The following is a 12838-nucleotide window of genomic DNA, read 5'->3' as shown; positions in this document are numbered from 1 at the left end:
CTCCTATAAAGGATGGTGGTGTATGTGTCTCCATGGGCTCTCGGCGATCGAAACGAGTCTCTTGGACGTTGATCAGTCTCCAATGTATCTATAATTTTGTATTGTTCCATGCTATAATATTGTCATCCTAGGATATTTTTTGGGTGTTTATATAACAATTAATATTATTTTTGAGCACTAATCTATTAACCCAGTGCCACTTGATGTTTTCCGCATGTTTTTGGCTATGCATGTTACACTATCAAACCAAGTCCAATTGCTCCGAAAGTTTTTTATGATTTTTCTCGACCAAAAGAAGACCTGAAAGCTCCAGCAAGAGGTCGGAGGCCACACGAGGGGCCACTGCACATCAGGGCGCGCCCACGGGTTGTCGTGCCCTGTTGTGTGGTGGGTCCCCCTAGCGCCTCGTCTCGTTCCTCTTCGTCCTATAGATTCACAAATATCCCAAAAACCCTAAGGAGCCACCCGAAACACCTTTTTCGCCGCTTCAAGTCTATGTTCCACCGTGAGGCCATCTAGGGTCCTTTTTTGGTGCCCTGTCGGAGGGGGGTCAATCACGGAAGACCTCTACATCAACCTTGCTGCTTCCATGGTGATGTGTGAGTAGTTTACCATAGACCTACGAGTCAGTAGTTACTACCTACATGGCTATCTCTCTCTCTTGATCTTCAATACAATGATCATCGCATCTTCGCTTTGATCTATCTGATGTAATCCTATTGTGTGGTGCGTTTGTTGGGATCCGATGAATTGTGGGTTTATGTTCAGATTATTCATAATAAAGATATGAGAATTTTCTTAATTCTTATCATGGTTCTTATTTGCATGATTATGATAGCTTCGTAAATCTCTCTGATCTATTAAAATAGTTTGGCCAACTAGATTGATATTTGTTCAGTGAGAGTTGTGTGTTGTAGTGGGTTCAATCTAATGAGTTTCTATATCCCAACGACAGATAGGGACAAGATACGTCTTTGTATTGTTGCCACTAAGGATAAAACGATGGGTTTAATTCATATTGATTGAGTTATCTTTATCTATATCATGTCATTGTTCTCAAAACATTACTCTATTTTACTTAATACTCTAGATGCATGCTGAATAGCAGTAGACGAGTGGAGTAATAGTAATAGATGCAAAGAGGAGTCAAGCTATTTGTTTATTGACGTGATGCCTATATATAACTATGCGCTTTTCTGTCAATTGCCCAAGAGTAATTTGTTTACCCACTGTATGCCTACTATATGAGAGATGCCATTAGGGAAAACTACGGTCCCCGGGTTTATTCACTTATAAGTTTACAAACGTTACAATTTCTTTTCTACCTTTATTTACTTTTCTTTTCCTTTGCAATTATCAACTTTCATCTAGACACTTTACTTGCTTGCAAGTAACGAGTCCAATGGGATTGACAACCCTCTTGCCCGCTTTGGGTACAAGTGTTTGCTTCTTTGTGTGCAGTCGTTGAAGACGGGGGTTGCCTATTACTCCTATTGGTTCGGTAAACCTTGGTTCTCTATTAAGGGAAATACTTACCTATATTGTGATGCATCACACGTTCCTCTTCACGGAAAACCCAAAGCATATCACAAGTATCGGGAAGGATTTCTGACGTCGTTGCCGGGGGTATCACCAACCTACTATCAAGTAACTTCACACAAATTATCAATCACTTGTTCTTCTTTTTATTTGTTTTAATATTTATATTGCTTCATATAAATCAAAAATACAAAAAAAAATACCTTTGCTAGCCACTACTTTACTTCTTTGCTTGCTAGTTTACTTATCCCACTGTTACCTTGTTTGCTCGGTCACCATGTCTCAAGACACTACTAAGTTGTGGGACTTCTCAAATACTAATAACAATGATTTTTTAGTACACATATACCACCCACCACTAGTGCGGAGTCATGTGATATGAATGTTGCATTGCTGGCTCTTGTGATGAAAGGTCAATTTTTGGGAAGTCCTAATGAGGATACAACTACTCATCTTAATACCATTGTTGAACTTGGTGATATGCAAAAGGAAAAGGACATGGATAATGATATTGTGAAGTTAAAATTATTCCCTTTCTCTTTACGAGATAAAGCTAAATCTTAGTTCTCATCTTTACCACGTAATAGTATTGGAACATGGGATAAGTGTAAAGATGCCTTTATTACGAAGTATTTTCCTCCTACTAAGATCATCTCCCTTAGAAATCAAATTATGAATTTTAAACAACACGACCAAGAACATTTTGCAGAATCTTGGGAGAGGATGAAAACAATGATTCGAAATTGCCCTACTCATGGTTCAAACTTATGGATGATTATTCAAACTTTCTATGTTGGGCTAAACTTTGTTTCTATAAATTAATCTTATGGACTTTGGTGCACATGGTACCTTCATGGAGGTGACCTTAGGAGAGGCCATCAAACTTCTGGACAACATCATGACAAACTACTCTCAATGGCATACGGAAAGAACTCCAACTGGTAAGAAGGTAAACTCTACCGAGGAAATCACTACTTTGAATGAAAAAGTTGATGCTCTTATGAATATGGTTGCTAGTAAAAAATGTTCATGTTGATCCTAATGACATGTGATATGTCTCCAACGTATCGAGAATTCATGAAGTATTCAAGCCATATTTGCCTATGTTTACAATACTTTTATATGGTTTTGATGCACTTTATATGATTTATTTAGAACTAACCCAGACTAACGTTGTTTTCAGCAACATTACAATGGTGGTGTTTTTGTGCAGAAAATAAAAGTTCTCGGAACCGCTCGAAACTTTTTTATGATTTTCATGGATAAAATAAGAAATAACGGAGCAAAGAACCATCAAAGTGGGGTACATGTGGGCCACAAACCAACAGGGCACACCCACGGGGTGGGCGCGCCCTAATGTGTGCTCGGGCCCACATGGCTTCGTTTGACGCGTTTCCAACGCTGAAAAATCCTATATATACTAAAACCTCAAAAAATACGAGAGAACCTTCGCTCCACCACCACAACTCTCTGTATCGAAGAAAAACCCATCTGGAGCCTTTCCAGTATCCCGTCGGAGGGGGAAATCATCTCCGGTGACCATCTTCATCATCCCAGTGGAGATCATGATGAGGAGGGAGTAGTTCACCCTCGGGGCTGAGGGTATGTACCAATAGATATGTGTTTAATCTGTCCCTCTCGTGTTCTTAAGATGGCACGATCTTGATGTACCAGAGGCTTTGTTAATATAGTTGGATCATATGGTGTTCTTCCCTTGCCATCTTGTGATGAATTCAATCTTTCCCTTTGAGATCTCATTATGTTGGACTGGGTATTTTGGGTTTGAGAACACTTGTGTTGGAATTATGCCCTAGAGGCAATAATAAATATAGTTATTATTATAATTCCTGTATCAAGATAATCGTTTATTATCCATGCTATAATTGTATTGAATGAAGACTCATTTACATGTGTGGATACATAGACAAAAAACTGCCCCTAGCAAGCCTCTAGTTGGCTAGCCAGTTGATCAAAGATAGTCAGTGTCTTCTGATTATGAACAAGGTGTTGTTGCTTGATAACTGGATCACGTCATTAGGAGAATCACGTGATGGACTAGACCCAAACTAATAGACATAGCATGTTGATCGTGTCATTTTGTTGCTACTGTTTTCTGAGTGTCAAGTATTTGTTCCTATGACCATGAGATCATATAACTCACTAACACCGGAGGAATGCTTTGTGTGTATCAAACGTCGCAACGTAACTGGGTGACTATAAAGATGCTCTACAGGTATCTCCGAAGGTGTTCGTTGAGTTAGTATGGATCAAGACTGGGATTTGTCACTCCGTGTGACGGAGAGGTATCTCGGGGCCCACTCGGTAATACAACATCACACACAAGCCTTGCAAGCAATGTGACTTAGTGTAAGTTGCGGGATCTTGTATTACGGAACGAGTAAAGAGACTTGCCGGTAAACGAGATTAAAATAGGTATGCGGATACTGACGATCGAATCTCGGGCAAGTAACATACCGAAGGACAAAGGGAATGACATACGGGATTATATGAATCCTTGGCACTGAGGTTCAAACGATAAGTTCTTCGTAGGATATGTAGGATCCAATATGGGCATCCAGGTCCCGCTATTGGATATTGATTGAGGAGTCTCTCGGGTCATGTCTACATAGTTCTTAAACCCGCAGGGTCTGCACACTTAAGGTTCAACGTTGTTTTATGCGTATTTGAGTTATATGGTTGGTTACCGAATGTTGTTCGGAGTCCCGGATGAGATCACGGACGTCACGAGGGTTTCCGGAATGGTCCGTAAACGAAGATTGATATATAGGATGACCTCATTTGATTACCGGAAGGTTTTCGGAGTTACCGGGAATGTACCGGGAATGACGAATGGGTTCCGGGAGTTCACCGGGGGGACCCACCCACCCCGGGGAAGCCCATAGGTGTTGGGGGTGCCGCACCAGACCTTAGTGGGCTGGTGGGACAGCCCAAAGGTGGCCTATGCGCATTGGGAAGAAAATCAAAGAGGAAAGGAAAAAAAGGAGGAGGTGGGAAAGGGAAGAAGGACTCCACCTTCCAAACCAAGTAGGACTCGGTTTGGGAGGGGAATCCTTCCCCCTTGGCTCGGCCGACCCCTTGGGGGTTCTTGGACCCCAAGGCAAGGCTCCCCCTCCCTCTCCTATATATAGTGGGGTTTTAGGGCTGATTTGAGACAACTTTTGCCACGGCAGCCCGACCACATATCTCCACGGTTTTACCTCTAGATCGCGTTTCTGCAGAGCTCGGGCGGAGCCCTGCTGAGACGAGATCATCACCAACCTCCGGAGCGCCGTCACGCTGCCGGAGAACTCTTCTACCTCTCCGTCTCTCTTGCTGAATCAAGAAGGCCGAGATCATCGTCGAGCTGTACGTGTGCCGAACGCGGAGGTGCCGTCCGTTCGGCACTAGATCGTGGGACTGATCGCGGGATAGTTCGCAGGGCGGATCGAGGGACGTGAGGACGTTCCACTACATCAGCCGCGTTCACTAACGCTTCTGCTGTATGGTCTACAAGGGTACGTAGATCACACATCCCCTCTCATAGATGGACATCACCATGATAGGTCTTCGTGCGCGTAGGAAAATTTTTGTTTCCCATGCGACGTTCCCCAACAGTGGCATCATGAGCTAGGTTCATGCGTAGATGTCTTCTCGAGTATAACACAAAAGTTTTTGTGGGCGGTGATGTGCGTTTTGCTGCCCTCCTTAGTCTTTTCTTGATTCCGCGGTATTGTTGGATCGAAGCGGCTCGGACCGACATTACTCGTACGCTTACGAGAGACTGGTTTCATCGCTACGAGTAACTCCGTTGCTCAAAGATGACTGGCGGGTGTCAGTTTCTCCAACTTTAGTTGAATCGGATTTGACCGAGGAGGTCCTTGGATGAGGTTAAATAGCAACTCATATATCTCCGTTGTGGTGTTTGCGTAAGTAAGATGCGATCCTACTAGATACCCATGGTCACCACGTAAAACATGCAACAACAAAATTAGAGGACGTCTAACTTGTTTTTGCAGGGTATGCTTGTGATGTGATATGGCCAACGATGTGATGTGTTATATTGGATGTATGAGATGATCATGTTGCAGTAGAAAATATCGACTTGCACGTCGATGGTACGGCAACCGGCAGGAGCGATAGGGTTGTCTTTATAACTAACGTTTGTGCTTGCAGATGCGTTTACTATTTTGCTAGGATGTAGCTTTAGTAGTAATAGCATGAGTAGCATGACAACCCCGATGGCGACACGTTGATGGAGATCATGGTGTGGCGTCGGTGACAAGAAGATCGTACCGGTGCTTTGGTGATGGAGATCAAGAAGCACGTGATGATGGCCATATCATGTCACTTATGAATTGCATGTGATGTTAATCCTTTTATGCACCTTATTTTGCTTAGAACGACGGTAGAATTATGAGGTGATCTCTCACTAAAATTTCAAGACGAAATTGTGTTCTCCCCGACTGTGCACCGTTGCTACAGTTCGTCGTTTCGAGACACCACGTGATGATCGGGTGTGATAGACTCAACGTTCACATACAACGGGTGCAAAACTGTTGCACACGCGGAACACTCGGGTTAAGCTTGACGAGCCTAGCATGTGCAGACATGGCCTTGGAACACATGAGACCGAAAGGTCGATCATGAATCATATAGATGATATGATTAGCATAGGGATGCTTACCACTGAAACTATACTCAACTCACGTGATGATCGGACTTGAGCTAGTGTAAGTGGATTATGAACCACTCAAATGACTAGAGAGATGTACTTTTTGAGTGGGAGTTTAGCGAATAATTTGATTAAGTTAAACTCTAATTATCTTGAACATAGTCTAAAGTCCACTTTGAATATATTTGTGTTGTAGATCATGGCTCACGCGACAGTCATCCTGAATTTTAATACGTTCCTAGAGAAAGCTAAGTTGAAAGATGATGGAAGCAACTTTGTAGACTGGGCTCGTAATCTTAAGCTAATCTTACAAGCTGGGAAAAAGGATTATGTCCTTAATGTTGCGCTAGGAGATGAACCACCCGCTACGGCTGATCAGGATGTTAAGAACGCTTGGTTAGCACGTAAGGAGGACTACTCAGTAGTTCAATGTGCAGTCTTGTATGGCTTAGAACCGGGACTTCAACGTCGCTTTGAGCGTCATGGAGCATTTGAGATGTTCCAGGAGTTGAAGTTTATCTTTTAGAAGAACGCCCGGATCGAGAGGTATGAGACCTCCGATAAATTCTATGCTTGCAAGATGGAGGAAAACTCGTCTGTCAGTGAACATGTGCTCAAAATGTCTGGGTACTCAAACCGTCTAGCTGAGCTGGGGATTGAACTCCCGCAAGAAGCTATCACTGACAGAATCCTTCAATCACTGCCGCCAAGCTATAAAGGCTTTGTGTTGAACTACAACATGCAAGGGATGAACAAGTCTCCCGGCGAGTTGTTTGCGATGCTGAAAGTCGCAGAGTCTGAACTCCGTAAAGAGCATCAAGTGTTGATGGTGAATAAGACCACTAGTTTCAAGAGAAATGACAAAGGCAAGAAGGGTAATTCGAAGAAGAGCGGCAAGCCTGTTGCCAATCCGACGAAGAAACCCAAAGCTGGACCTAAGCCTGAAACAGAGTGTTACTATTGCAAGGGTATGGGTCACTGGAAGCGCAATTGCCCCAAGTATCTGGCTGATAAGAAGGCGGCCAAAGAAAAATCAGGTATATTTGATATACATGTTATTGATGTGTACTTAACCGGCTCTCGTAGTAGTGCCTGGGTATTCGATACCGGTTCTGTTGCTCATATTTGCAACTCGAAACAGGAACTGCGGAATAGACGAAGGCTGGCGAAAGATGAAGTGACGATGCGCGTAGGAAATGGTTCCAAGGTTGATGCAATCGCCGTCGGCACAGTTTCACTTCAGTTACCATCGAGATTAGTTATGAACTTAAATCATTGTTATTTAGTGCCTGCGTTGAGCATGAACATTATATCTGGATCTTGTTTACTGCGAGATGGTTACTCTTTTAAGTCAGAGAATAATGGTTGTTCTATTTATATGAGTAACATCTTTTATGGTCATGCACCCAATGTGAGAGGATTGTTCATATTGAATCTTGATAGCGATACACACATACATAACATTGAGAGCAAAAGAGTTAGAGTTAACAATGATAGCGCCATATTTTTGTGGCACTGCCGCTTAGGTCATATTGGTGTAAAGCGCATGAAGAAACTCCATGCCGATGGACTTTTGGAGTCACTTGACTTTGATTCACTTGACACGTGCGAACCATGCCTCATGGGCAAGATGACTAAGACTCCGTTCTCCGGAACAATGGAGCGTGCACGTGACTTGTTGGAAATCATACATACCGATGTGTGTGGTCCGATGAGCGTAGAGGCACGCTGTGGATATCGTTATTTTCTCACCTTCACTGACGATTTGAGTAGATATGGTTATGTCTACTTAATGAAGCACAAGTCTGAAACATTTGAAAAGTTCAAGCAATTTCAGAGTGAAGTTGAAAATCATCGCAACAAGAAGATCAAGTTCCTACGGTCTGATCGTGGGGGTGAATATCTGAGTTTCGAGTTTGGTGCTCACTTAAGACAATGTGGAATTGTTTCACAGTTGACACCGCGTGGAACACCACAGCGTAATGGTGTGTCCGAACGTCGTAATCGTACTTTATTAGAGATGGTGCGATCTCTGATGTCTCTTACCGATTTGCCGTTATCGTTTTGGGGTTATGCATTAGAAACAGCTGCATTCACTTTAAATAGGGCACCATCAAAATCCGTTGAGACGACACCATACGAACTGTGGTATGGCAAAAGGCCAAAGTTGTCAATTCTGAAAGTTTGGGGATGTGATGCTTATGTCAAAAAGCTTCAGCCTGAAAAGCTGGAACCCAAAGCGGAAAAGTGCATCTTCATAGGTTACCCAAAAGAGACAGTTGGGTACACCTTCTATCTCAAATCCGAGGGCAAAGTGTTTGTTGCTAAAAATGGAGCTTTTCTCGAGAAGGAGTTTCTCTCGAGATAATTGAGTGGGAGGAAGATAGAACTTGACGAGGTTGTCAAACCTCTCATCCCTCTGGATGGTGGCGCAGGGCAAGGGGAAACCTCTGTCGTTGCGACGCCGGTTGAGGAGGAAGTTAATGATGATGATCATGAAACTCCGGTTCAAGTTTCTGTCGAACCACGCAGGTCGACGAGACCACGTGCTGCTCCAGAGTGGTACGATAATCCCGTCTTATCAATCATGTTGTTGGACAACAATGAACCTGCAAATTATGAAGAAGCAATGGTGGGCCCAGATTCCAACAAATGGCTAGAAGCCATGAAGTCCGAGATAGGATCCATGTATGAGAACAAAGTGTGGACTTTGGAGGTACTACCTGAGGGCCGCAAAGCTATTCAGAACAAATGGATCTTTAAGAGGAAGACGGACGCTGACGGAAATGTGACTGTTTATAAAGCTCGACTTGTGGCAAAGGGTTTTTCACAAGTTCAAGGAGTTGACTACGACGAGACATTCTCACCCGTAGCGATGCTTAAGTCCGTCAGAATCATGTTAGCAATAGTTGCATTTTTCGATTATGAAATCTGGCACATGGATGTCAAAACGGCGTTCCTTAACGGTTTCCTTAAGGAAGAATTGTATATGATGCAACCCGAAGGTTTTTTCGATCCTAAGAATGCTAACAAGGTGTGCAAGCTCCATCGATCCATTTATGGACTGGTGCAAGCATCTCGGAGTTGAAACAAACGCTTTGATGAGGTGATCAAAGCATTTGGGTTTATACAAGTGGTTGGAGAATCTTGTATTTACAACAAAGTGAGTGGGAGCTCTGTGGCGTTTCTAATATTATATGTGGATGACATATTGCTGATTGGAAACAACGTAGAGTTTTTGGAGAGCATAAAGGATTACTTGAATAAAAGTTTCTCTATGAAGGACCTAGGAGAAGCTGCTTACATTCTAGGCATTAAGATCTATAGGGATAGATCAAAACGCCTGATAGGACTTTCACAAAGCACATACCTTGATAAAGTTTTGAAGAGGTTCAAAATGGAACAGTCCAAGAAAGGGTTCTTGCCAGTTTTACAAGGTACGAGATTGAGTAAGACTCAGTGCCCAGCAACTGATGAAGATAGAGAGCATATGCGCTCCGTCCCCTATGCTTCAGCCATAGGTTCTATCATGTATGCAATGCTGTGCACTAGACCGGATGTTAGCCTGGCCATAAGTATGGCAGGTAGATTCCAGAGTAATCCAGGAGTGGATCACTGGACGGCGGTCAAGAATATCCCGAAGTACCTGAAAAGGACTAAGGAGATGTTTCTCGTATATGGAGGTGACGAAGAGCTCGCCGTAAAAGGTTACGTCGATGCAAGCTTTGACACAGATCCGGACGACTCTAAGTCACAAACCGGATACGTATTTATTCTTAATGGGGGTGCGGTAAGCTGGTGCAGTTCCAAACAAAGCGTCGTAGAAGATTCTACATGTGAAGCGGAGTACATGGCTGCCTCAGAGGCGGCTAAGGAGGGTGTCTGGATGAAGCAGTTCATGACGGATCTTGGAGTGGTGCCAAGCGCACTGAATCCAATAACCTTGTTCTGTGACAACACGGGTGCCATTGCCTTAGCAAAGGAACCACGGTTTCACAAGAAGTCTAGACACATCAAACGACGCTTCAACCTCATCCGTGACTACGTCGAAGGAGAGGACGTAAATATATGCAAAGTGCACACGGATCTGAATGTAGCACACCCACTGACTAAACCTCTTCCACGGCCAAAGCATGATCAACACCAGAACTGTATGGGTGTTAGATTTATTACAATGTAATTCACATGATGATGTGAGGGCTAGATTATTGACTCTAGTGCAAGTGGGAGACTGTTGGAATTATGCCCTAGAGGCAATAATAAATATAGTTATTATTATAATTCCTGTATCAAGATAATCATTTATTATCCATGCTATAATTGTATTGAATGAAGACTCATTTACATGTGTGGATACATAGACAAAACACTGTCCCTAGCAAGCCTCTAGTTGGCTAGCCAGATGATCAAAGATAGTCAGTGTCTTCTGATTATGAACAAGGTGTTGTTGCTTGATAACTGGATCACGTCATTAGGAGAATCACGTGATGGACTAGACCCAAACTAATAGACATAGCATGTTGATCGTGTCATTTTGTTGCTACTATTTTCTGAGTGTCAAGTATTTGTTCCTATGACCATGAGATCATATAACTCACTAACACCGGAGGAATGCTTTGTGTGTATCAAACGTCGCAACGTAACTGGGTGACTATAAAGATGCTCTACAGGTATCTCCGAAGGTGTTCGTTGAGTTAGTATGGATCAAGACTGGGATTTGTCACTCCGTGTGACGGAGAGGTATCTCGGGGCCCACTCGGTAATACAACATCACACACAAGCCTTGCAAGCAATGTGACTTAGTGTAAGTTGCGGGATCTTGTATTACGGAACGAGTAAAGAGACTTGCCGGTAAACGAGATTAAAATAGGTATGCGGATACTGACGATCGAATCTCGGGCAAGTAACATACCGAAGGACAAAGGGAATGACATACGAGATTGTATGAATCCTTGGCACTGAGGTTCAAACGATAAGTTCTTCGTAGGATATGTAGGATCCAATATGGGCATCCAGGTCCTGCTATTGGATATTGACTGAGGAACCTCTCGGGTCATGTCTACATAGTTCTCGAACCCGCAGGGTCTGCACACTTAAGGTTCGACGTTGTTTTATGCGTATTTGAGTTATATGGTTGGTTACCGAATGTTGTTCGGAGTCCCGGATGAGATCATGGACGTCACTAGGGTTTCCAGAATGGTCCGGAAACGAAGATTGATATATAGGATGACCTCATTTGATTACCGGAAGGTTTTCGGAGTTACGGGGAATGTACCGGGAATGATGAATGGGTTCCGGGAGTTCACCGGGGGGGCCCACCCACCACGGGGAAGCCCATAGGTGTTGGGGGTGCCGCACCAGACCTTAGTGGGCTGGTGGGACAGCCCAAAGGTGGCCTATGCGCATTGGGAAGAAAATCAAAGAGGAAAGGGAAAAAAAGGAGGAGGTGGGAAAGGGAAGAAGGACTCCACCTTCCAAACCAAGTAGGACTCGGTTTGGGAGGGGAATCCTTCCCCCCTTGGCTCGGCCGACCCCTTGGGGGTTTTTGGACCCCAAGGCAAGGCTCCCCCCTCCCTCTCCTATATATAGTGGGGTTTTAGGGCTGATTTGAGACAACTTTTGCCACGGCAGCCCGACCACATATCTCCACGGTTTTACCTCTAGACCGCGTTTCTGCGGAGCTCGGGCGGAGCCCTGCTGAGACGAGATCATCACCAACCTCCGGAGCGCCGTCACGCTGCCGGAGAACTCTTCTACCTCTCCGTCTCTCTTGCTGGATCAAGAAGGCCGAGATCATCGTCGAGCTGTATGTGTGCTGAACGCGGAGGTGCCGTCCGTTCGGCACTAGATCGTGGGACTGATCGCGGGATAGTTCGCGGGGCGGATCGAGGGATGTGAGGATGTTCCACTACATCAACCGCGTTCACTAACGCTTCTGCTGTACGGTCTACAAGGGTACGTAGATCACACATCCCCTCTCGTAGATGGACATCACCATGATAGGTCTTCGTGCGCGTAGGAAATTTTTTGTTTCCCATGCGACGTTCCCCAACAACTTGATGTATGTCTTGCATATGGATACCCGTGGTAACAATGGGGTATTCTATTGATTCACTTGATATATGTTATGGCATCAACTTGCGGATTCCGGTGACCTTGGGGATCTATGCACAGGGGTTGATTGCATGTTTTCATCCTACTTGCTCTGATATAAATCTTGGGGTACTCTTTGAAATTATTTGTGTTGGATCGAATATGATGAATATGAAATTGTTTCATGCATGTTGAATAATTACCCCACGGATACTTGTGGTGGCATTGGAGTATCCAGGTGACATTATGGTTGATTGATATGTATCATTGGTGTTATTTTAGTACGAACTCTAGTTTTTTTGTGACAATGATAGGAATAGCCCGATAGATCGATCGTAAGGGGGAACTTTGAGGTGGTTCTACTACCTACAACAATTAAATCTTATGTTCTCCACTACTTATGAACTTTGGAGTGATTCTTTGTTGCACGTTGAGGGATGATCATATGATTCTATTTTGTTAGCATCGTTGAGAGATTGCACCAATGAAAGTATGAACCATAGGCCTTGTTTCTAAGCATTAATATACTGTTTT

The sequence above is a fragment of the Hordeum vulgare genome, chromosome 7H (assembly GCF_904849725.1).
Source record: "Hordeum vulgare subsp. vulgare chromosome 7H, MorexV3_pseudomolecules_assembly, whole genome shotgun sequence".
NCBI classification, from domain to species: domain Eukaryota; kingdom Viridiplantae; phylum Streptophyta; class Magnoliopsida; order Poales; family Poaceae; genus Hordeum; species Hordeum vulgare.
This window is presented reverse-complemented; position numbering follows the sequence as displayed.